We start from the raw sequence: 25,702 nt of genomic DNA on the forward strand, positions 1-25,702 counted from the left end.
CATTCGAGTTAATTTTTTCAAAAGTTCTTACGATCACCAACCTCACTGCAACAACATAACTTAATTAAGTACCTCGAGGGCTAAAATATTTGAGATAACATGCATTTAATTATGGCCATCTATTAAATGTGACTAGTGAAAGCGAGTAGGAACAAGGTGTGAAAAGATGACCTCACATATTTTTTATCAAGCTATAATCGAAGTCTACGTTTCATTAATGATTATTTTATGTTAACAGCTTAATCACATTGTCAGAGTCCAAACTCTGAGCCATCATGATGTGTTGAAAGGAGGCGTATTTGTTCGCACTTTGATTTTGGTGCAGTTATCATATGTATACTTATGTGACTCAGAGTCTGGATGATTTTGTCGTAGCAATGTGATATTAACAGACAGATGTCATAATTGCAGTCGAAAAAGTGAGCATTAATTACACGCTTGGTCGAAAATGAGCTCATCGATGCCCTAAGGCCTCTGACGGAAAGAGGGTCGACCACAAGTCCTCATTTATTATATGAAGCAAGTTCTATTTTAACTGCATATGATCTCGAGTTAAAGTATAAAAAGGTTGTGATTAACTAATAACATCCAGAACTTTAATTCATACGAATATTGTCTCATAATCGCCTTCTTTAAATGAGCTATTGCATGAATATTTTGTAATATTATTGTCAATCACCCTTATTCAACTCAATACCTTTTCTTTCAGTTTTATTTCAAATGATACCCTACATCGTTGAGCCATTTTGAAAGTTTGGATATGAGTGAAATGTGCGCCCTTAAATAGGATACGTGGACAACGACTATATCTGTTGCATTTTAAAGGTATGCATTGGCGTGGTTCTCTAAACTTACATGGCAGGTAATTTCCGTTTCTAAGGCTTTTGCTAACTTTGTCAGCCAGGCTTTTTCCAAACTTATCACTGTAAGGGCCACATTATATATATCCCACATTTATCCGGGCTTAAGGAATTAAAAGAAAACAAATCAGTGCTAGTAATTTAATTTCATCAAGAATTATAAAACATGGAAAATTTTAATAATACCTTTTTGGAAAAAATTAGGGTTAACTAAATAGATTCCTGCCATTAGTTACATGCAACTAAATTCGTGTGCCAAATGATACTGATGCTTGGACTTAAAATATCATTAAAATTAAGTTCTAGATTAGATGAGCCAATTGTAAGAATTGTAAATAAAAACACAAGGATTTGTTTGACGGACGAAATTATGTATGAGACCGGATGTGGCCCGCGGAACATATTTTGAAGACCCCTGACCTAGATCATTAATGTACCCGAAATTGACTCTTATTGGCTCATGGAAGTCAAATATGGTAATAAAAAAAGCAACTGGCTAAATCTCGGCGCTCCCATTCCGGTATGAACTTTTAGACAATCTTCATTTACTTATGCTGGAAATGTTCATAGCAAGGCACTTAGAATGTAGACCGTAATTTTTTTTCCGTGAAGAAATCGCTTGATTTTTTTCTTTCAATCTTAGTTAATAAAAGTCAGCACGAAGTTTTATACCGTATTCGTGTGAAGCACAGACATTATGCAACAAAGTAGGTCTTAAGCCATCGATCGCATGTTTTACTTGCATACCGAGTACCTTGGTACATTTACTTTGCTTTGGACTCAGTATAACAAATAATATTTTATAAAAAATGGAAAATCAATGGCGGAAAAGTTATGCACCCTAAAAATACTTTGTAACCTTCAACATTCTAGCACCCTTAGTGAAGAAATAGTTTTTATAGCTCTCCCATGCAGTAAATACAGTATTTCTTATCGCTAACTTCTGCGTTAAACTACCTAAACTTTTGTGATATCGCGTATAGTTTAATTATTGGCATATGGTAGTCATACGAAATTCGAGAAACATTATGTACTTCAGACAATGAAATCCTTTTATAATTCTCCGGAGACGATTCTCTTGTTAAAGGGGTTAAAAGCATTCCTATCAAGAGATTATTGGATGCCGTATCACATTTGTTATTCTCATTTTTATATAAATCTTTATTGTTTCTTTTAAATCATGTTTCCAGGGAATCGTAATGCCTTTGCCCCATGACAGGCATGAAAGACAGATTTTACGTTGCCTTAAGAATTTGAGATAAAATGGTTATGTATCCTGAATATAAAATAAATTTTTGGTCTCAAATACTTCCTCAATTCATATTCAAGGTTAAGAACAATTGTTTTCGTATCAAACGAAGTATTCCGTAAATGGGCTATTAAAATGCGCTTAAAATTACTTCGACAAACTTCCACCGCATTGCAAACTAAACTTCGCTATTTAATGCATTTATTATAATGATTTGATAATTTTTACAATGATTTGAAGATGACTTGGAGTGCAGCCTACTAGCCTATGTAAAACAATGCATGTTTTTTAATTTTATTATTATTTCTAACAACATATGGTAGTATAATTAGTTAGTATGCGTGGCGTTTTTTGTACTGTGTGGTGTGCATGTGTTGGATTCCAATTGCATGCTGCATGCTGGTGATTTATCACCCCATGCCAAACACCCTAGAGATGGCTCGCAGGGTATTATGTAGATGTAGGTTATAATATTTTATTATGGTCTGTTTTCAGTCTAACAATGCAAACTTAATGGATGGCAAAATTAGCCGATTTTTAACATGTATTAGCCAAACGTCAGAGAGGGTACGTTGAAAACTCATACTCAACCTGACCAACATTTTATTATCCTTAAGGACGACTAATGTAGCCCCAGGGACGATACCTTTACTGCTACGTAACTACAATGTTTTCATGCAAATCACTGTCGTACCAAACTATGTATGTATCTTAGATAAAACGAGCAGCCAATGCATTTGGTAGTTAAATGTATAAACACGCAGGAAACGAAAAACATGAGACCGTTCAACCATTTTATAGTCTTCTCGGGACGACTGCCTGCCAATTGAGGCTGCAAGCGTTCCTATCGAGAGAGCAGCATCATCGCCGACTGGACCGCATTAAAACGCCTTGCGCCGTTTTAATGACCCACGGCATGGTTGCACGCACGAACGCTGCAATCTTGGTGCAATGACGTCTGACAGAGCGGTGTGAACACTCGCCACTGTTATTTCCGCTCCCAAAATACCAAGGAGCGTTTGCAACGTGAGCCGGCCCAAGGGCATCTATCTGGTTTCACTTTTTTAAATGCACCATAAATTCGACAGGCCGTGAGGGCTTCCAGAAGGGTAAGATATCGGCAGATTGGAAGAAATTGCATCGAGATTCCGGGTTTAATGAGAGACTGGTTTGGTAGATCGTTCCGAAGCGGCGCTCTTAACCGTGCGCCCTATGTCATTTTACGATTTTCTGCACCATGCTTTGTGCATCGTGTGCTTGGAAAATAAAGCCTACACGAGAGGAAAGATACTCGAGTACAAATTATAATAGGGTGGTTTCCTTCATCAAAGAAAACGAAAGGCATTGATTAAGATTCGCTACCCACCATTAGAGTTATCATAATATAAAAATTATTTGGTTTTAGAAATACCGGTTTAGACGAATGACAACGGTCAATTTCATCAATATGGTCAATATCGATGCCACTCCACGTGACGTCATAGGGACCTAGTTTCTCTACGAGTAGATAGGAGTTATACATCGTCTGAGATTACCAATGCATGCACGAGGCACAAGGCTCAGGGAAACATGCCTTATTAATCACCTTTAAAAACTGGCTAAGGTCGGAAAGTTTTCTTCGCTTGATAAAGTATTAATAATCCTTATTTAAGCCAAGCGGTACCAGCTAGCAGGGTACTATGCTACCTGCTAGCATTCTGCGTCGTATCAGCGTTCAAAGCCTCGCCCCAAGGTCACGTCACACGCCGACAGCGGGACCCAGAAAGACGTCACACGGCGTTTTCCCAGCATTCATACTTAGCCGTCGCTTTTTCGCGCTCTTGAAAAATTTCACTTTTTATTTAATCGCAAAAAACAGATATCGTAATTTAAAAATCTAAAAGCGTGAAATTCGTACTCCAGGAGTAATTATCTTTCGATTCAGGCAATAAAAAAGTAATAGGAAACCACCCTATTCTTTAAATTATCCAGTAACTTCATAGTTTCAACTAGAATGGTACAACAATTTTAATTTGACAAAGCTTATTTCTTTTAATATTCAGAATGAATACCCATTAAATTAGGAAAAGAAACAAAATTCTTAGGCAGTCAGCCACATGGATTAACTAATCAAAAACTAATGTAACAGATAAGGATCATTTTCATCTGCATTTCTTAAGTGTCTATGGACTAAAGTTTTCTATTATTTGTCATTTCATTTAATAATGTGAGGATTTTATTTCTTAAGTGCACCAGATGAGTGTTTGAACGTTTGATTTGTAATATTATTTAATGTCCTTCCCTAATTAATTTGCGCAATTTTGTTTTCACAAAAATGTATCGAAAGAATTAAAATTGTATTCAACGCAAAAAAGTATGTAAGCTCATACACTTAACAACTCTTTTCCATTTGTTCATTCCCTGCAATTTTTATTCATAATTTTTCCTAATGTTATTAAAATGCCATCTTTATCAGGGTGTGTGAATAAGTTTGATTTCAAGTTTATTGATGCAACCATTTTTATTCATTAACCCTGATGATGAGTCCGTTGTAAATTGTGTGATACACAACGATTTTAGTTGATGGTAATTCCGAGGAGACCTCTTGCTAATGAATACATCATTGCATACTATAATGATGCCTTACCATCGTATTCTTGCATTCATATGCGTGAACGCCTTACGAATTGTCGACATGATTTTTAGTAGGAAAGGCAAGCCAAAAGTCTAGCAAAATTTCACTTCTATCTTACATGAAATCTTCATTCCACTGCGAGTTGCGTTGTTCATAAAAAATAAAGTATTCCTTCTGAACGTTTTTATCTCTGGCATGCTCTTTAATTGCTGTACAGATATATTTCCAACAGAGCTAAAATTTTTAATAACGGAATAAATTCCAGTCTCATTCCCGCTACCCTACCATTCGTATAATAAATGCGCATCCCTTTTGTTTTTTCGCCTCTATCTTCCCACTTACCATTCTCCAATATCTATCTGCATGACACTCTTCAAGCTACATTAAGGTTTTTCGGAATTCACGGAAGAACAAAGGGCGTAATACGTAATATATATCGAAAGCAGCTGTGGTTTAGTTTAATTTACACCCGTTCTCATTCATGGTAATCGGTGCAGTTGCAATACTTAACCCTTAGAGTGCCGGGGAGCGCTATCGCGCTTCTCCTATCTCTCGCGAAAAGTGCCAGGAGCGAGATAGCGCTCCTCATGCAATGTCACTCTTAGATTCTGATAATTAACTAATCATGCAGTTGTCAATATTCATTTTATTTTAACATTAACTATTTTCTTCAAATCATAAGAATTAACTCATATCTCCAAAAATTCGTCAAATAATATAATAAAAAGGTGAAACCACATATAATAAAGATTTCCTAAAGTTTTTGAACAGATACGTTTACTTGTTTTTGAAACCTAATTTTTTACCCTAACCTACAGCAAAATCAGCAAGATTGCCTCGGTACTTTTGGCATAGTGACTAGAAAATCAGTTCGCACTCAAAGGGTTAAGGCAATCATCCAATCCTACCTTCGACGAATGACTCTCATTCAAGGCTAGTTTTCTTATCTATGAAGTAGCCATAAACAGGTGTTACTTCAGTCCGAAAAACAGCTCAAAATAATCGGACGATGAGCGTGCGACCATCTACGATTCATGCAACTCCTTATCGACTTCTCGATGTGCAATCTCTTCCTGCAACTGCCTTGGGACTCACACTTGGCACATGAAATTCTGGCCATTCCTCCACCACCACCACCCCAGCCAGTGCCTCCGAAAACCCAAAAGCCTTCCTTAACCTTCCTCTTGCTTGCAGCAGACGGATTTGCCGTCCAGATAACGAGGGAATCTGTGGGCGGGGACATAACTCACTCGTGTCTTCCTCGAGACGGGGAAGGGCGATATTGTGCGGGGGACGGATTGCGCAACAAGGTGGTTAGCGGCGTCTTGTGCGGAGAGTAAAGGAGAAAATTACACTTACCGTTTTAATAGAGACCTTATCTATCTAATAAAGGATGCAAGAGATCATTACTTGTTTTTTTGGTATACTGAGGGGATTCTTTGTTATAACTTTCGCAGATACTCGTCATGTAGGTTTTAAAATACTTTTTGTTCTATTTCGCCGCGTCAATTTTCGGGTGGCCCTATCGTCTCCACATCGATGCTGGTCGATTTTTCAAGGGATTCTTCGTTTCAAGAGATTCCCCTGAAAAAGCGACCAGCATAGGTTGGGGAATTTTGGGGCCACCCAAAAATTGAAGCGGCGACAGAGACCACAAAGGTTTTTTAACTAACAAAACTGAGGTGAGTTCACAATCATTGGCATCAATTTTTTCCCCGCATCGATTACTATTCGTATTGCGCACTTAGAAGCTGGGCAAAATATAGGACTGACAAGAGCTCTCACCGAAGGGTTTGGGGTTCAAACCCCGGTTAAGCCAACGGATATCCTCAAGCGTAAATGTTAAGAGCGCGTGGTGGCTCAAACCAAGGAGTTGGCCTCACTATCCTCACTTCGTGACTCGAAATAATTTTATAAATAGGTATTTAACTTTTCTATGCATCACTTGAGCATTTAAAAACAAGTGAAAGTTATTTTTTAGATAGCAAAAGTTGCCTAGCATAATTTTCTGCTAGGTATTACTATCAAATAAATGATTTAGTAATATTCTAGTCAAATTTAGTAATATTCTATTTTACGAGCTAAACTTCTTACTCTGAATACCATTCTCACAAAATGTAAATGAATTCGCCTTCTCCGCTGTAAAAAGATAGAAAATTAATTCGGAGCCCTAAAAATGTAAAAAGAGTTTCAAATCCTCTAAATTATGGTTAATTTTTTAACCTTTTTATAGGTTGAAAATTAAACGCACTTATAAATTCAGGCAGAAAATTATCCGGAAATTGCATTACTTAAGTACAAAACGTAAACTAAGAGCTACTTCAGGAAATTTAATGTTCGCATTATTTTTCCTGATGATTCAATTGCTGGCCTTCTTATTACTTGATATTTTTTGCAGTGGCACTCAATACGCTCGAGATGATCAACAGAGAGAATCTGACTCAGAAATATTTCCCTCACTCTTTTAACTCATCCATTCATTTCATCGATCACTCACTACCTCGTTCTGTGGCCTATATGTATGCCGAATGAGAGGTGCTAAACAGTAAAAGAGGCTGAGGGTTGGAGGTATTAGATGGAGATAGGTTTTTGATATCAGGGATTAGACACGGACAGATAGCTCAACGGCTTAATTTGGACTTTATTGAAATCAGAAGGGACTCCCCGGAATCGCGAGGTCTCCTGCCGCCAACGCACCCCATAAACGAGGAAGTGAAAAGGAAAAACAAGGGGTGGTGGTGGTGGCGTAAGTCAGCGGTTATGCATACGGTGAGAGGGTGCACCGATTGCAAGCAGTAAAATAATTGAATAGCGCTGTGCGAGGCATATGAATTACGACGCGAGATCGCAGACTCGACGGGTCCTTCCAGGGGGCGAAAAGTAACGGCTCCGATGAGAAAAGGCCTGTGATACTTAAAAGCAGAAAGGCTTCGAGATGGAAGAGTGGATTAGAAGCGGCCGTAGGAATTCACTTTAGCTTGTCGTGCAAGGAACAGAACACAGTACTGCGCCGGAATGAATATCGTGCGTGGTTTTCATAGGAGTAAAAAAATGTGCCAGCGCTGAATGTGTGAAAAGAATATTTGATTCTTATAACTCCCCTGCTGCGCTGTAGGGTAATCAAAAGATCTCATATCCATCATTGCACCGTCTGCATTTTGCTCCCTCTCCGATGCCTCATCTCAAGCAAAGATTTACACCGTGAGTTTCGCAAATTCTCCTCCCCAAGAAAATATGATTTTAAAATATAGCATCCTATAGCTGGAATGCTTTAGAAGTTAGCATGACCGTTCCGTATTCAAATATTTTCAATAGGAAAACTTGAATGCTTCATACTCAAGGTACTACTGCTGGCATCCTTCAGTTTTTGATCAAATGTAAGTTCCTTCAAGATAAGCTAATAGGCCTTATCAGCATTTATTCACTGTCAATATAAATGAACACACAATATTATAATTGCTACTAAAAAGTAAGGAATTTACTATGTTATTTGGTCTCCATAAAATGTATCAGCTATGCTTATGTTGGTGAGAAATTTTTCTCCTCTTGAGATAAATCAAGTGATAATGGAATAAAATGTTCTGGTTTTTCAAAAAACTTTAATGATTCAATAAGTTCAGTTTTAGAGTTGTTAGAGTCCAAATTTGTTTTGAATTTATTCCAAATACGTCTCATTACATTCAAACACCTCAATTACGAACCGACTTTTAGTGTAAGTTTCCAACAATTAAATACCTATGGTTAGTCCTCATTTTTGATATCGTTCAGCGAGGATTATTGCAAATGTAATACACCTACTCTGTATTTTTTAATTGAGAGTAGATATGTTGATGGAAAAACAATGACTTTATGAAACTTAATGCTTTAACAACACAAGTATGAACTCTTGAAATATTCGGTTTTTGGAAATAATGTAAACAGTACAAAAAGCGGTGTTGACTTAGAAGATGGTAGCGCCGATTGGCAGTGCTCGGCGACTGTTCGAAAGGAACCGAAGATTTGAAGGAGTGCAAATCACTTGTGAAATCACAGTGCAAATTCAATATAAATCCTCTCGACTAGCCTCCAGGCCTTGAATGTGTGATCGTCGCAGGCTTAATAGCTTAATAATAATAATAGTAATAATAATAATAATTTATTTACTCCTACATTTTGTTTTAACATCTGAATGCAAAAAAAACAAGAGAAGGAGCTTTAGGCGGTCTCCAAGGTCATAGAACCAGAATTAAGCCACCATCAAATAACAAAATGTATGCCAATATAAAATAATAATGCAGTAAATGATACATGAGTGTTTGAAATAAATAACATCAAACTAAATTTTAAACTATTTCTTGCGAGAAAAGCCAGTCTTTAGCAAGTCTTAACATTTAATTTGAGAATTTATTTTTTTTAATTCTAGCGGGCAGTAAATGAAATGACTTTGGCCCCATGTAAAGAAAACAGCGTTTATATAATGTTAACTTAGGTCTGTTTGCTACTATAAATGACTCATTCACTTGTACCCACAATTACCTTAAGTTAGTCTCCTATGAGCTTCCCCAGTTCAAATCAACCCTCTCATCGAAAGACCAAGATACTCTACATGCAAACTCAATCACATGCGACCCTAATTCTAATTCTATTATTCAATATCATCTCTATTAGACTCATTTTCTGAATCTTAGCAAATCTAAGTGTATCATAGGGGAGCGTGCAAGCCTTCTGGGTGGAGCGTTTGGCTTAGAGAGGTCTCGGGTTCGTATCCTGAGTGAAGCCTTCAGACAGCACACAGACATCCACACACTGAGTGCGAGGGACGGGATCTGTCCCCCACCCTACCCTGAATGTGTGAAATGCACCCGCTGTAGCTTACTTCGGGGTGAGCTCTAACCTCGCCTATCCAAACTAAACTTAGGGTGTCTCAACTCACTGAGATAGTGAGTGAATTTATTTATCATGTAATCTCACTCATTCTTACTTCTCAGTCATTATTACTCATTCTTTTCCTGAAATTACTATCAATCCATTGCGATAACTTAGAACCGCTTCCATAAGTGCACTTGTAGGGTTGTAATAAATGAGGGCCCTTTAGCAGAGAATATACCGCACGAGAAAAGCTGACTTAGCCAGATAAACAGCCTAAAAAGATCTATTTTTGGACTTCTCCTAATGCAGCTATTTACAAATCTTTCCCGAAAGGATGTAAAAATCCATTAAGCATTAAGTCAACATAGATATCGAAATCGTGGGTAGAGATTCATGCTAAAAATATTTAATAGTTTGCATTCCAAGTATAGAAAATCGTGAGTGACCTTGCGTATCAGCCTCTGTGGTGGTCTAAAGAAAAGGTGAGAAGTGGAGGCAAACCCTGCCACTCTGATTCCACCGCTGGGGACACCAGTTGGCGCCCAAGTAGCCTGAGTGGATTGGAGATAGGGACCTCATCCTTCAGCGGCGCTCTTAAACATTCTCTTTTTTTTCCTCCCACAATCGCTATCCGCCTTCTAAAAGAAGACGCGTTGGCCCTTGGTCCAGCCCAAAAGCGTAGATTATACTTGGTCTTATCGGGTTCGAGTTTTTGCTCCATTTCGGAAAGTGTCTCGGGTGAGAAATACTTTGTTCGCTGGAAATAGGTTGTCAACAAATTACTTCGGAGTATCTCCGCCTAATCTAAGGATTTTGAAAGCGTGTCTATGACTCTTTGTCAGCCCCTACTGCTTCTTTTAATCTCGAGCACATTTTCCCCCTATCTGCTTCGTGCTATTCGGTCTTGTCTTTCTTACAAGTCTATTGGAGAGTGGTTCCCGTCCCTAACCCTAAATTTACTCATTTCCAATCCGCTCAAACTGAAAACTAATTTTTCCCCCGAAGAAAATCAAGTACACGAAACGAAACTCCTGCACTTTATATTAGGGACGAAGGACATAAGGCACTGGAGGAGGATTAACACTAGGTTTAGGGAGACGCGGAAGTATTTTGGTCAAGGTTGATGCAATATTGTCCGGAGTCTGTCCTGCGACGTGATGTCAGTCAATAATGGCGTAGACCATAGTGAACGTACGACACATTTAGCTGGTTCCGTTGGATTATTTTCTATGGAGAGGGCTGGTCCGGTACCGGTGACGGGTTAAACTTAAGATAGCTAAAAACATAATGAGAAAATAAGTATAGAATAAAATCAATAAAAGGGAAAAACAAAATGCCAATAAATAGATGTAAAAAACTATAAAATTTTTGTGTATAAAAAGAAAATTTAGGTATATAATGTTCTACAGAACATAAGAACTGTACTAAAACGACTTTAGGATAAAGACTATAAAAATGGCAAAATGATTAAATGTAGGGGAGTCGCAGGGGAGGAGTAGGCGGACGGATTGGTGCCCAGGGGGGCAAGTGAGGGACGCGGATGAAATATGTCCTGATGCGTGCACACACACGCACGCCGGAGTCGAGGGATCCACAATCTGCACGCTGCATCTCCTCCTCTTCATCCAACCTCTCTCTCTCTCCTTGGATGCTGCAAGTTGATGCATCCCCGCGTCATATTTTTAAGAGCCGTTAATTCCTCTTTATAGTCCTGGGGATGGAGGCCTCACCCACCCCTCGCTCTCGAACCCCATCCCCCCCCGACGCGTGCGCCGCAAAAAAGTCACGGTTGACCCTGGGGGCCACACTCTGCGGAGAGTCGGCTCTTGTCGCTTGGAATGGGAGACAGAAGGGTATGTGCATGCTTTGCACTAAACAGAACGGTGGCGTAGCCAGCACATATAAAAGCACAATCATTTTCCTTAATAACAGAAAACAAATTATTGAAAAATCATGATGAATTGGATGGATGAGGCAGGTACTTTGTGGAGATCCATTATGAGAATGAAGTGAAACACTTTGCACTTTCCACATATAAATTTATTGCACTGCTGCATGTCGAAACATGTCGACTGTAGTCAAATAAATTTTTATGTAGAAAGTGCAAAGTGTTTCACTTCATTCCCCTGAAAAATCATTAATTTAGACAGTATTCTTTTAACAAATGAAGTTTTTTTTACTGTGAAAAGTGTTAAAATTAGTTTAAAACCCATTACTTAGTACCATATGCTTCAAAAAATTTCCCCCCTGGTTTGCCCCCCTTTCCCCCCCCGAGCGAAATTCCTGGCTACGCCACTGAAACAGAGCCTCCTCCTATTGTGCTAAGACTTCATTTAACAAAAATTTTAAATATAGAATAAAGGTAACAGAGTAACAATGTCAGACTAAAACTTGTGTGGGCCACAGACTCGTATTACTCCACCCAGTTTTCGTCAAAATGTGTCAATTATCAACGTCAAATAACGAAGGACTTGAGTTTAATTTATTACGCGCTAAATCACGCGTAATTTTTAGTTTTAGACTCATAAAAGTAGAAGAATAAATTAAAGCCGCAAAAACGGAGATAGTCCTGGAGAAAACAGTGAAGATATCATTGAAGAAAATAATTATCAAATTAAATATTACATTTTTCATATCTTCCTTCCTTTAACATAGTTACAGCTACGTTTAACTATGCTGGTAGTCACGCGCATTGGTGAAAATTGATTTGTACCAAAGATGGTATTGACCATGCAATTATTATTTCGTTTTGCCGGGATTCCAAGGACCTCCAACGAAATACACTTTGGAGGAGAATACAATTTGGCAGTTTGAGTTGTAGTACAGTCAGGGAGATGAGTCAGATAAAATTCCGAGTTTGAATCCCGACTAGGTCACGGTGAATTTCATCCATGGATAAAAAAGACACACTATATTTCAGGCAATATTTAATAACTTACCCAGGTTTCCACTATTCCAGTTATTAAATATTGTCTGGAATATACTAAGTCTGTTTTTTATCCATTCACAAAGAATGTTGTTCCACGAATCCACGTCAGAGTCGGTTCTATTTATTCCATCCATTTTTTAAATTACCCCTTCATTCGAAAGATATCTTTAGTGATAGATCTGATTTTGGCCAAGAAAATTTTTATTGAGTTAGGTTATGATGTCTCATGGATTCATTGTTTTTGCGAATTATAATTAATATATTTTTAATTCTTTTTACTGCGTTTCCTAAATATTACTCCAGTAATTTGCTGCTTTACAGTTTTTTTACGATCATTGGGGTCCCATTAAATGCAATTCTGAATTCTGATGCGGTCGGGGACATCATCCGAAATATATCTTTTCCTTCCTAACGAAGGCGCGGGAAATGGCGTTACATTTTCTATTACTATCTCCTGGAAATGAGGGAACCGAATGAAAGCAAGGATTGGTTTAAGTTACAGAGACAGTTGCGTGTCCAAGAGAGTGTAAAATAAGATCGCACATTCTTCCCAATGTCGCTTCCAACAATATGAAGACGAAGGCCTCATCCCGCGCTCAGAAGCCTACTTCTTGCCGCAGTGCATGCAACAACGCATGTATTTCTAATTTTTTTCAGGAGGCCGACGAAATACGTCCATCGTCCGTTATCTCGAGCGGAACAGCGTCTGCTCGGTCAGTGTTTCTCTCGATCTGATCTCTTGCTCCGCTGAGGTCAATTAATCCTCATTGTGGACACTCTTAAGATAAGGACTCGGGCGTAATCAATTGAAGTGAAAGGCAGTTGAGAGGCATAAAATATCTCGCGTTAGACATGCATAGTTCGAGCAATTTTCTCGACTTCAACCACCACAGCTGAAATAGACCTATATTTCATCCACACCATGTATGCATTACGAAGGAGAAGACGTTGAAAATAGAATAGGGCATGTATTAAAATACTCTATTTTATACGAATCATTTGAAATGTATTTGCAATAGCATTCCTCGTAGTTACATTATTTGTTTCTTAAATCCACGGACTTTGACTTGCAAGTGGCCTTTAAATTCCTTTCGGTAATTTATATGGTCTTCAAAAAGAAATTGACTGAGCAATGGTATTTCTGCTCAAGTGAATAATAAAATGTATGCCTATTCTTTTAATAAGACCCTTTCGCGAAAGCACAAGAATGTAAATAATAGAGTAATCGGTAGAGTAATTTCCAGCAGTTAGGGCGTCTATTTAGTAAATTCAATTACTCGGTGGCTCCTATGAGTGGATTTCGTCAACTTATGACTCAAATTTTGTATTGTTGCAAATTATATTCTCCCGGATTCTTAGCCCTACAGCTGGACAGGATGGCGTAATACTCTGAACAATATGGATATGAATTATATAGATGTTAATTAAATTTAGATAGGCCCTTTCTCCGAAATATTTATTCGATGAAAAATAGATCTGACTCTTTCGATGCTGGAATAAATTACTCTTGAATTCAGGTAAACTTTGATATAAATACAGGCTATTATTTTCAGAAGATATAAAGAAGTTGGCTGCAATAATTTCTTTGAAGAACCTTAACTTGAAAGTGTTAAGAACCTTTTTCGTGTTTCAAAGAGTATTAAAGCACTGCAATTAGCAAACAAATCAAATAACGTATTAATTAACTCAACAGATTCAGGCTTCAATAGGGCAGTTTCCTTAATCAAAGAAAACGATAGGCATTGATTGCGATTCGTTACCCAACATTAGTGTATTCATATTATACAACTTATTTGGGTTTAGAAATCCAAGTTCAGACGAATGGCAACGATCAATTTTAACCGCATTTGAAAAAGGCCAGATTGGCGCCCACGCATTGCCACTCCGACCATTGCTCACAGCGACCTAGTTTCTATACGAGTAGAGCGGGAACCAGAAATACGTCACACGGACTTTTCCCATCATTCCTACTTAGCCGTCGCGTTTTCGCACGCTCGAAATTTTTCACTATTCATTTAATCGCAAAAAAGATATCGTCATTCGAAAATCTAAGAGCGTGAAATGCGTACTCCAGGAGTAATAATCTTTCGATATAGGCAATAAAAATTATAGGAAACCACCCTATTGATAGATGTTAGACATATTTAATTAAATGAAAGATCCCAGCTCTTTTCCTCAATATTTAAACAAATTTCAATACATTTTGTGGAAAAGAACTACGATCTTTTATTTATTTAAATATTAATTAACTGCCTACGTATCACGGTGGCACTCTCGCAAATTTCCCGCTTGACGTCTGCACTCGAGGTGAGAACCAAGCGATCGCTCTTTTGTCCCGGTTCACGCGGTGTCGACTGGTCTTCTGCCGGGCGCTGAAACCGAAAAACCGATTTTGCTTTCTCCGATCGACGAGTTTGAGTCGGACGTGGGTGCCGACGACATTTTTGTCGGTGGCGGCTACTGACCCTCTTCCAATCCGGAGGCCGTGACACATGCTACAGGGATCGGGTAAAATATTACTACGTTCTTTCCAGGAGCGGATTTTTTTTTAGTACTTCGCAATAATTACGAAATAACGCCATGAAGGAGCTCGATGGATCCAATGTCAAATGCAAATGGCAGAAAGCCAGAACACAAAATGTCAGCAAGTGATGGCGTAGCATTTCAACAGCGCTCGGCACTAAATTGAGGAATTTTGGCATCGGAAAGTCAAATTTGCGGTTTAAATATTACGAAAGTCCTGTCATCGCACCTATGTCGCATTTATTCACGTGCATTGCATCAATATCGCATATGCGATTTTCACGTACCACTACTTATTATCCATTTCACTTCTTTATTCGAGAGATCAATTGATGCAACTTTTTCGTATATTTCCTGACGAAATATTATCAAAATTAAATATTCAAAATTTTATTTTTGGTGTTGTTGTCTTATTTGGTGTCACAAAAATTTTTAAGGCTTCCCTCCTTATACCCTTAGCTGATCAATAAGATTTTTCTTCTTTCATGCAATGGATTTTTTTCTATATGTGCAATATGATTGTTCTGGTGATTAAAATCTTCAAACGCTTTAATGGAAACGTAGTGTAATCACTGGATCTTCTTTATTAATTAGCGTACGTATATAAACAATCAGACGAAGTCAAGCTTAGGTTTAGTTCAATTTTTATCCTTAATCTCCTAGACTCAGAAAATGGCTAATTGATGAGAATTTATACATTCTTCTTGGAGTCATAATATTATGTTAAATTAACTAAAAATCTATATTTCATCTATTAGTTATAACAACTCATTTTCTGCAAAAAATACGGTGCTAGACTTGTATTCAGGAGCGTTGGCATTAATGAGACGATTTGCGTTATGTGAAGCCCAGAAAAACCTCATGAATCCGATCCACCACAGAATTATACAATCATCCTCTACAAATTCCATTTTTATTTTTTCGTATGAAGATTATTACAGCTTCTTTTATCAATGTTGGTGGTTGTTTTCGGTTAATTGCTGTGTAGGTAACATTTTCTTACTCAGAAACAGAATTTTCTTTTCGTTCTTATTTATTTATTTTCTTTTTCTTATTGAGTAAGAAAATGTTACCTACGCAGCAGTTAACCGAAAATAACCACCAACATCCATTTTAATTTATCCGAAGAGAAATTTCTAATCGAAAAAATCTCCCGCGTTTTCAAAAAATTTATTTGTCACAGATATAAATCATATCGAACGAAGAGAGATGTCCCTCCTAATATCGGCTAATCGCTCAGGACTGTCTCGGCAATATCCGTCTAAATATCTTTCCCCGCGCTAGGAAAGATCAGCAGCTTGAGTAACCCTGTTATCGATTCACGGCGCAGTGTTCCTTGATTCGTTTTTTCAGCATGTCCATGCCTCTGCATGCAATTTACTTTCCCTTGATGATGCACTAAAGTTTCGGTTTTACTGCTCACTGTGAGAGCTGGCCTTTTAAATACATTTCCTTAATCACCGTAGGGCTGAGCCGGATGTGCTGCTTCGAGACGAAATTGAGTGGGGAATCTTTTAGTGAAAGCAAGACCTCTTCCTTCTGACTAATGTGGTGAAAAGTGTGGGCACATCCGCATTGCCCTCTCTGTTTTACGACTTAATCGGGAGATTGCTACATTGTCGCTTTATATTTGGCCCCGAAAAACGGTTATTTTATTCTCCCTGTTTTAATTAACTTCTCTTAGTTACGATCCTTGAAATGAACCGAAGTGCATCCTCGCCCGCCACTTATTTATTCTTCATTAAAAAAAAGGATTTCTCAACTGCGCGAATAAGTTCATCAATCCTCTGTAACTTCATCTCGTTTGCGATCATATTTCATTTTTCCAATCAGACCAAAATATCCGTCTACCTTTTTACCATTGCACTGGAGGGTAGCGACTATAACACTAATTTATAAACCCCTGGGAATAGAAATTTTGCCACACTTTCTTGGAATATCGTAAATAAATCAGTTAAACATTTTGTGTGTATTAATTTATGGCACTCTTGCTCTTCTCCTAAAATACGGTAAATATGCTAATTAATTAAAATTACAAACACAAATTTTTATGGGTGAAATTATTTAACAATCTGATTACATTTTTAAAGAATCATTTAAAAAATATCCTGAATGGTGAGATCAGTTTGGTGTGTTATAAAACTTGTTCCACGATACTCACCCGATGAAATCATGTTCTACTAATCTAAAAATATGAAGATGCAAATTGAATCATTCCTTCCTGATATCACAAGCGCATTCAAATATGCCATTCACTATTATTTTTTCTCTTTTCTCTTGTCTTGACCTCTTTTAATTAATGATTGAATAATTCCTGGAGTACCTATTGGTCATATAATGCAAAACGTTTTTTGCCAACGTTTTGGTATATTTTAAAACCTTCATCAGGGCTATGAATGAAAAAATGAGAGTACAATAAAATACAATAATATACAATATTTATACATAAATAAGGTTACAAAACAGTTTATTTTACAATAAAATAATAAAAAATGAGAAGGGGATACACAAGAATTTTGACATACCTTAATTTTGCACATATTTGTTTATTGATTGTAGGTAACTAAGATATTACCTAACCTAATTAATTTCGATTATTTATATAAAAATATTTTTTTCTACAGTTTTCAATGTCTGTTTTTATTACAGCTGTTAATTTATATATGTGAACCATTTCTTTGAATAGTCTTTTTCTTTTTTTTTTCTTTAGTCTTTTTTCAAATAAATGGTTCACATGTATAAATTAAGAGCTGTAATAAAAACATACATTGAAAACCGTAGCAAAATTTATTTTTATTTAATTAATCGAAATTAATGATAACTAGGTTAGGTAATAGCTTAGTTGCCTAATATCAATAAACAAATGTGTGCAAAATTAAGTTATGTCAAAGTTCTTGTGTACCCCTTCTTATTTTTTTATAATATTATTGTAAAATAAACTGTTTTGTAACCTTATTTATGTATCAATACGAGCGTGCTGCGCCCGCTCCCAGCGGGCTTCCCCCGCTCTTTCCAATGCAGGTCCACAGAGGGATAGGCGCGTTTCTAATTTTAAAATGTAGAAAAAAAGGCAGGGTCTTATGTACAAATTTATTTGGAATGTTCATGTACAAGTTGGAAGTAATTGCACTATCCTCTGTTAAACGCACATGATGACTCATACTTACGTATCAACAGGAGACTTGAATGCGGAATCAGCCGCATTTTGATAAAAGCTATTTAAAGAATACGAGGTATTGTTGCAAATGAACAAATGTATCAGTTTGTGCTCAGTTAGCGTCAGGAATATTTACCGGTTTTTGTCTTTTTTTGTTTTTTTTTAATTATTTAAAAACCAATTTTAGGAAACAATAGCAATATTTAGGAAGTAAGATATGCCGTTGCATGTTCTTTGATAAATGCTGTGCATTTTGGTACCTCATTTGTAGAGTTTGGTTGCGTATAAGTTGAGAAAAAGGTATCTATACAGTAGAAATAATGTAGAAGATTGTATATTATTGTACTCTCATTTTTTTCATTTACAGCCCTGAGGAAGGTTTTAAAGTAAACCGAAACGTTGGCAAAAACATTTTTGCATTACATGACCTATACTCCAGGAATTTTTGATCATTCACTATTATTTCATTTTAACATTTCTTCAGCTCGTAACTACGCATCAAAAAGAGAAAACCTCTTCCACGTGGGTATTCGCTGCAGGGCCGTTTAGAGGAGTGTCGTTCGCATTGAGACGTAAATTTCGGAGTGTATCCGAGGGAGTGAAGAAGGAGCGAGCGTTGGGAAGGAAAGGTTAATGATGCATATGGGGGGAGTTGAGGGATGGCTCCGCGGGCGATGCCGCCATGCGACCGGCCATATTTCGAGGACTCCGCCACCCAAGGGGTCTTTTGGTGAGTGGCGGCGGGCCAAACGGAGTGCAGTGGTTGCATTTCTCTTCCCTACCACCTGCACACGACCCCATGAAAATGCAAGGCTGGCCCAGCTCAACGTTGTAATTAGCTTTACACTACTTATAGGGTGGAGTGATGCCTGTCGCCGAGTTAAGGTTTAGAGGTTTGATTCATTAATTTTTCCCGTGATCATAATCAATCTCAATAAATATTAAATTTTGGCGTGGACTCTTTGGCTCAAGTCTTCTCCTTCACGCTCGCCGAATTATTCCTAGACGCGAAGGTGTACTTTCTAAAATCGTTTTCGTCCAGACGATAATTTAAATTCGAAGTTCACATCAATTCTCATAGAAAAATTCTATTGTAAAAAATATTTACTGGTGTGCTAAAGTTTTGATCAAATTGTTCCCGGTTTAAATTAAATAGTGAATATTTCTCAATGGGTTACGACCATTTTCACTTCGATTTCCTCAAATTGTTTTAATTCAAATAATGGTCGAGGTTATAAATTATTTAATAGCTTAACTTTAGGATATTCCCCTTCTTCCGTTCAGTCTCAAGATATTATAATGAAGCGGTCGCTGCATATGAAACTAGATTGAAACACAGATTTTTGACAAAATTTTGTACTCGTAAATGACCGCTCAAGGTCGAAACATGTCGTACCGTCAAAATAAATTAGTGGAAGAAAACGAAGTCGTTTTTTCATTTGTGAACACTTGAGTCGTTATTATTATAGTACTTTTCGTAATTAAATACTTAATTGTACACGTTATGAAAGTTAAAATGCTTCCTAGCACATTTTTTATCATTATTATTATTATTCTTGAAAAATCACTAGGAATTGTTTTCAACAACTTTTTGAATTATTTCCTCCAGCATTACGTTTATTGGTTTTTCCTATTTAGTGACGTGAGGTCTCACAGACCGCTACTAAAATTCATTTTCAAATTTTCAGAAATAAATAATAAGAACGTTGAATTTTAAGAGTGCTATGTCCTCAATATACAAAATTAAGACGCTGCGAAGGATTATAGATATTTTGAAATAGCAATTTTGAAAATATTCATAATTTTAGATACGCAGCGGTCTTTCAGACCGCACGTCACCGGTTAAGGGTTAATTACTGCCGCCTCTGATGACCTTGGCTGGAATGAGTGATGCGACGAGACCCTCTAATCGGCGAGTATTTAGAGGCGAGCCAAGATCACTTTTCCCTCCGCGCACTGCAAGCGAAACACGATGCGAATTCTCCTCGGCGAGACAGAGTAGTTGGGATGCGGGATAATTTTTTCGGAGGTCGCACTCGCGATACGCGGCTCTTTTTACTTGCACATGCGTCAAGTGGATTAATGGAGGCGGAGGACGGACGCATCCTCTCCGAGTGGGCAATCTCACCAAAGGTGGTCCACGGCCTCACTCCCCCCCCCCCTCTCACTCACATCACCTGCCCCACCACGTCATAAACGGTCGCGCCGCCTTAAACCCGCGCTTGCACCTCCATCAAGTGATGGAGTGCACCCGTTTTCGGGCGCCCGTGGGAGCCGAAAATCTGGCGAGACCGGTGACGGAGCCTTGTGGTACTCTTTGTCGCAATTGCGCAGGTGGCCTTTCTTCCCAGAGGCGCAGCTTCAAACGATGCATCAAGATGTGCATCTTTTGCAAAAATCCTTCCCTCCTGACACCGCAAATTAAGTGCACTTACTCTTGATCCTGTCTGAAGTATCCATAACATATTTTCGCTACATTAAGGGCGCGTGCTTATTCCCCTCATTAAATAGTATCTTGCTATTCTTTATAAGTTTTTAATGCGTACAATTTTTGCCAGACAAACGCATTAAAAACGCAGTAAGTCCCTGAACATTAAGTTTTTTTTTCATTTTTCTGTTTCATAGGAAAAAAACCATCTGAGCGGACTAATAACATCACCTACATGATATATATTTACTCATTTTGCCGCATCTCCTTACAGGGCTTTATTTATATTTAATACGACGGTCATTTATAATACACTGTATTAGGTTCCATGACATAAAACAAATTGAATGGATTTCTCACCAATTTGTATGAAATTCCACCTTTTCCTCTCAGTCGCCTTCATTCACATAGTAAAATCTAAACATATAATAAGTGTTACATTTATTTTTAATTTTCATATTTCTCTTGTCATAGGGAACTTAACTTCAAAGCGAGAAGGTAATTTTCTATTTTTTATTGTTGCATTAAGTTTTATTGCACCTAAATCAAAGATAAGATTATTTTCTAGGTTTATAATTGCTGCCAAGATTGACGCTTTTTAGAAGCGTGTAATTTTTCCACGAATTTCATAATATAACTATTCCTACACCTAACTCAGTTCGACTGTGTCTAAGAGTTCGGGGAAACTAATGAAAAGGCTTTTAATTTTCTCGATGAACCGTTATCGAGTCCTCACGATGCTATCGCAAAAAACGAATTAAAACTCCCTTTAAGTTAATATCTTTGATTTTTTTGTCTATGTCCATTATGTACCTAATAACCGGATATTATTTATGTTCACACCTTAAACGATAGATGAAGGAAACGTGATACTGACCGGATCTTCCTCATCCCTCAAAACGTGAGGTCATATTCTGCCTTGAAAAAATTGATCGATCCCATTTTGGGGTCCACGATGGCAGGGAAATACTTGGCCACGTCACTCATCAAGGCTCCTCTCAACCCCCGCCGCGGTGTGGTAGCTAATGGAGCAAGCGTTCCGGCAAGCTCATTGAGTGGGAAGATCTTCCCTTAATTGAAAAAACACGTCGGGAGGGGCTTACGCAGACCATTTTAGATGGGGCTCTCGTCAGGGAGGAAGCTCTCTTGACGGGATCTCTTCCAGGGGCGGCAAGTGATCGTGCCCTTTACGAAACCCTTTTGAGGGAGTGCTCCCCATTTTTTTCAGGAAAGATCGATAAACTGACCCATCTCAAGGTGTCACATTTGACGGATGGCCAGTGTACCTACGGGTGGAGAAAAAGTGCCTGTTGTGATTGGACGGTTTATTTTAGGAAATGGGTGAAATTGTGTCGGGGTATGTTCGAACAATAGCTGGAAAAATAAACGGGCGATGGTTCGATTGATGGATGATTGGATGAACTTTGAATAAATGAGTCCATGTAACGTAGGATCCGTATCTTACTTGAAGCCGAATGCATTTGAATCATTTGCAATTCATGGTTACAAATACTACACCGCGTAGTATAAAGTATTCTGGATAGATTTACCACACTTTTTTTAAGGTAATTGATCTTTCCATAAATGAATTTTGTGGCAAAATTGACCGAGGGACACTGGCTTTACGTAAAAATGTAATGGAACCTAAGCCGCTGTATTTTAAAGTTAACCAGGCACTTTTGCCAAACTTCTGGGTCATAATGCACAACTGGATCTGGTAACACGAGCCGGGATTCTGGTAATTATGCCTATGATTCCCGTGATTGTACCGAAGAGGTTTCATTCAGGATCAGGGTGATAGTTTTAACTTTTTCCTCCGCGTGCGAAGAATTGCAATTCGACAGCTATGTCCAGAAGTTTCGTGATAATTCATTACTCTTTAGCTATTTCTTTTACGTTTGTTGGGATAGTTAAAATGTAAGTATTGCTTGAAGCTAGTTATGATTCTGAAAATGCTGATTTTTCAGCGTTTTTTATTAAAAAATTTCATTCACCGTGTTACAGTTCATCAAAGCAAACGTAATATAGTAAAGTAAAACTAAATTGCCTTTTATACTGCTTAAATTTTAGTACGAGGTACACCAAAGTTTTTTCCGGTGAATGAGATATCTGTCAGTGCATTAAAGCGTGAGCTGTTTAGTTGACCATTGCTAAGTTAAAACTGAATTTTGTGTGAATTATTGTATCATTAGAATTACTTTAAAAAAAGCTGTACGCCATTATTCTTGGTAAATTCAAGAAAAAATGTATACTTATACAGACAAGCATGATATTCATAGGCTTTTGAGGGAGGTAAGCTATTATTTTCTTATAATTCCATGCCTTAATTTTGCAAAAGTTAAATAAGGTTCTAAGTGATTCTCAGGTTTACAAATCATTTTGGAGAAATATTTTTCATCGTGAGGCATTCAAAAAAGATTTTATCGGCCCACAGTGATCGTTAATTACCTTGAAATATGTGTTCAAAGTTTCCATTAATTTTTTTCATTACTCAGCTAACATTATCTCATCGCAAGGCTATCAATTGATTAAGATCATCAAAAGCGCAATCATAATCAACACAATTCTGTCCAAAAATAGGTTTCTACTGACGCCTTCCACTGCTCTGCAATAATATGACTGAAAATAAACAATATCCTCATATACCCCCCTTGAATACATCCATTTCTTAATACCGCTTAGTAAAATACACGCTGGTAGGTTCGCTAAGTGTTGGTTCTAATAATAGGGTGGTTTCCTATTATTTTTTCATTGCCTAAATCGAAAGATTATTACTCGTGGAGTACATATTTCACGGTTTTAGATTTTTAAATGACGATATCTATTTTTCGCGATTAAAAGAAAAGTGACAATTTTCAAGCGCGCGAAAACGCGACGGCTAAGTATGAATGATGGGAAAACTCCGTGTGACGTCGTTCTAGTTCCCGCTGCCGCAAGTGAGGTGACCCTGGGGCGAGGGTTTGAGCGCTGATATGACGCAGGATGCTAGTATGTAGCAGAGTACCCTACCAGCAGGAAGCGCTTAGCTTAAATAAGGATTATTAATACCTTATCAAACGAAGGAAACTTTCCGACCATAGCCAGTTTTAATAGGTGATTATTAAGACATGTTTCCCTGAGCTCTGTGCCTCATGCATGCATTGGTAATCTCAGGCGATGTATAACTCCTATCCTCTCCTATGGAAACTAGGTCCCTGTGACGTCACGTGGAGTGGCATCGCATGGGCGCCAATCTGGCCTTTTTCAAATGAGGTCAAAATTTACCATTGCTATTCGTCTAAACTGGGATTTGTAAAACCAAATAATTTGTATATTATGAATACACTAATGATGGGTAAGAAAACGCAATCAATGCCTTTCGTTTTCTTTGATCAAGGAAACTACCCTATTAGCAACTGATAATTGATTAATATTGAAGGAAAATCATTCCATTTCGTAGCAAAAGTTAAATGACAGATTAGAATCACATATCACATGGAACTATAGAATGTAATCACATCTCTTTCATCTTGACGTTAACATACACTCAAAAGCGCTCGCTCAGAGAATTATCATCTTCAAAAATAATTTCCAAAGAGATTCATAACACTTACATTCATAACATAATTCCACTACTTCTTATTTGTTTCTTAAGTTTATCCACACTGATTACTTCTAGAATTTATTTACAGCCTTTACAACCTAAGACATAGCATCTCTGCAGTTGACTTAACGTGATGTCGACTCCTTGAACTTTTCATATTTTTGTGAATGTTCTGCCATCATTGAGTTGCCTCTGGAAACAGGTAGGCTAAGTGGTTTTGAATCAATTGTAATATACGCATATTTCTTTTCAAATTGCTATCAATTCTCAAGCTAACAACGTATGAGGGCTCAGGGGAGCCCTTCGAGGATACAACACACCGGGGCCGGGAACCAAGCCAGTGGCTTATACGCCCGATCACCCGGGGAGGGGCTGGAGAGGAAGGGAAAAGGATAGAGGCGCCGCCGCGATAGGAGCCCGTCGAAGCCTCTGGGAGAGGAAAGGTGCGGAAGGAGCGGGAGAGGGAAAAACACTTCAACGCTATAGAAGCGAAGAAGGCCCACTAAATAACGAAACCAAGCATAAGCAATTAATGTTCTAATGACCTTGGAGGATTATTCTATGAGGAAGAATAATCCAACGATCAGATCGTTAGATTCTCAAGCTAACATTGATCTAACAATTTGTTCAACAGTTATGGAAGTCACAAAATTGAGTACCTGGTGAATTTCAGCTATAACAAACCGTGATTTTACGCCGGTTAATTTATTGCCTCGTTTTCTTCTGTGACAACAGGTATTTATCAACTAAGAAAGTATGAGATGAATTACGGAAACGGAATCTGTTATGATATCTCATTGTTATGATATCTCATCTCTCTCTGGCCTGGCGGAGTAATTTTACTAGGAATACAAAGGAATAATAATGATAACATAGTGGTTGATTTTCATCTCAGGGCCACGTATCATTTAAATTTTTACTGTAATTGGAGTATTTGACTTGCATTCCTCTTATCGCAGCCAAAGGTGGTAAGTCAATGTGAAATTTCAGCATGTTTTTAAATGTCATAAATAAGTGAGTTTTCGAGCAATAGATTTCGTCGCTTAAAGCAATTAATTTTTAGCACTTATTACAACCCACCGATAATTATAATTAATGACAAGTGTGAGATATCCTTCATTAAGAAAGGATATATGCATCGTTAGCCTTGGTATTAATTTTCAATGAATCGTCTATTCTGAGAGAGCATTCAAATCCATCCCACCAGGCCAGGTACACTCGGCCGCTCCATAAGCCAGGGATTCTTGACCACCGAAGTCTTAAAGATGCTGCTATTACAGGCACGAATGATGCTGTCTGGCCATAAGCCACGGCGGAAAATTGGACATTGAAGAATATTGTGGAGCACCCAATGGCTCCATTCCCATCAGTATTCATTTATATGCTGAGAACATTGGTCTATATCCATTAAAAAATTTCCCCGAGCCAAAATGGGGGTAGATGGGGGACATCCACCTTCGCCTGCGAGGGTGGATTTAGTTGAAGGAGGGCGATTCCATTCGGACGCCCCC

Source organism: Ischnura elegans, chromosome 7, assembly GCF_921293095.1.
Source record: "Ischnura elegans chromosome 7, ioIscEleg1.1, whole genome shotgun sequence".
Classification (NCBI taxonomy): domain Eukaryota; kingdom Metazoa; phylum Arthropoda; class Insecta; order Odonata; family Coenagrionidae; genus Ischnura; species Ischnura elegans.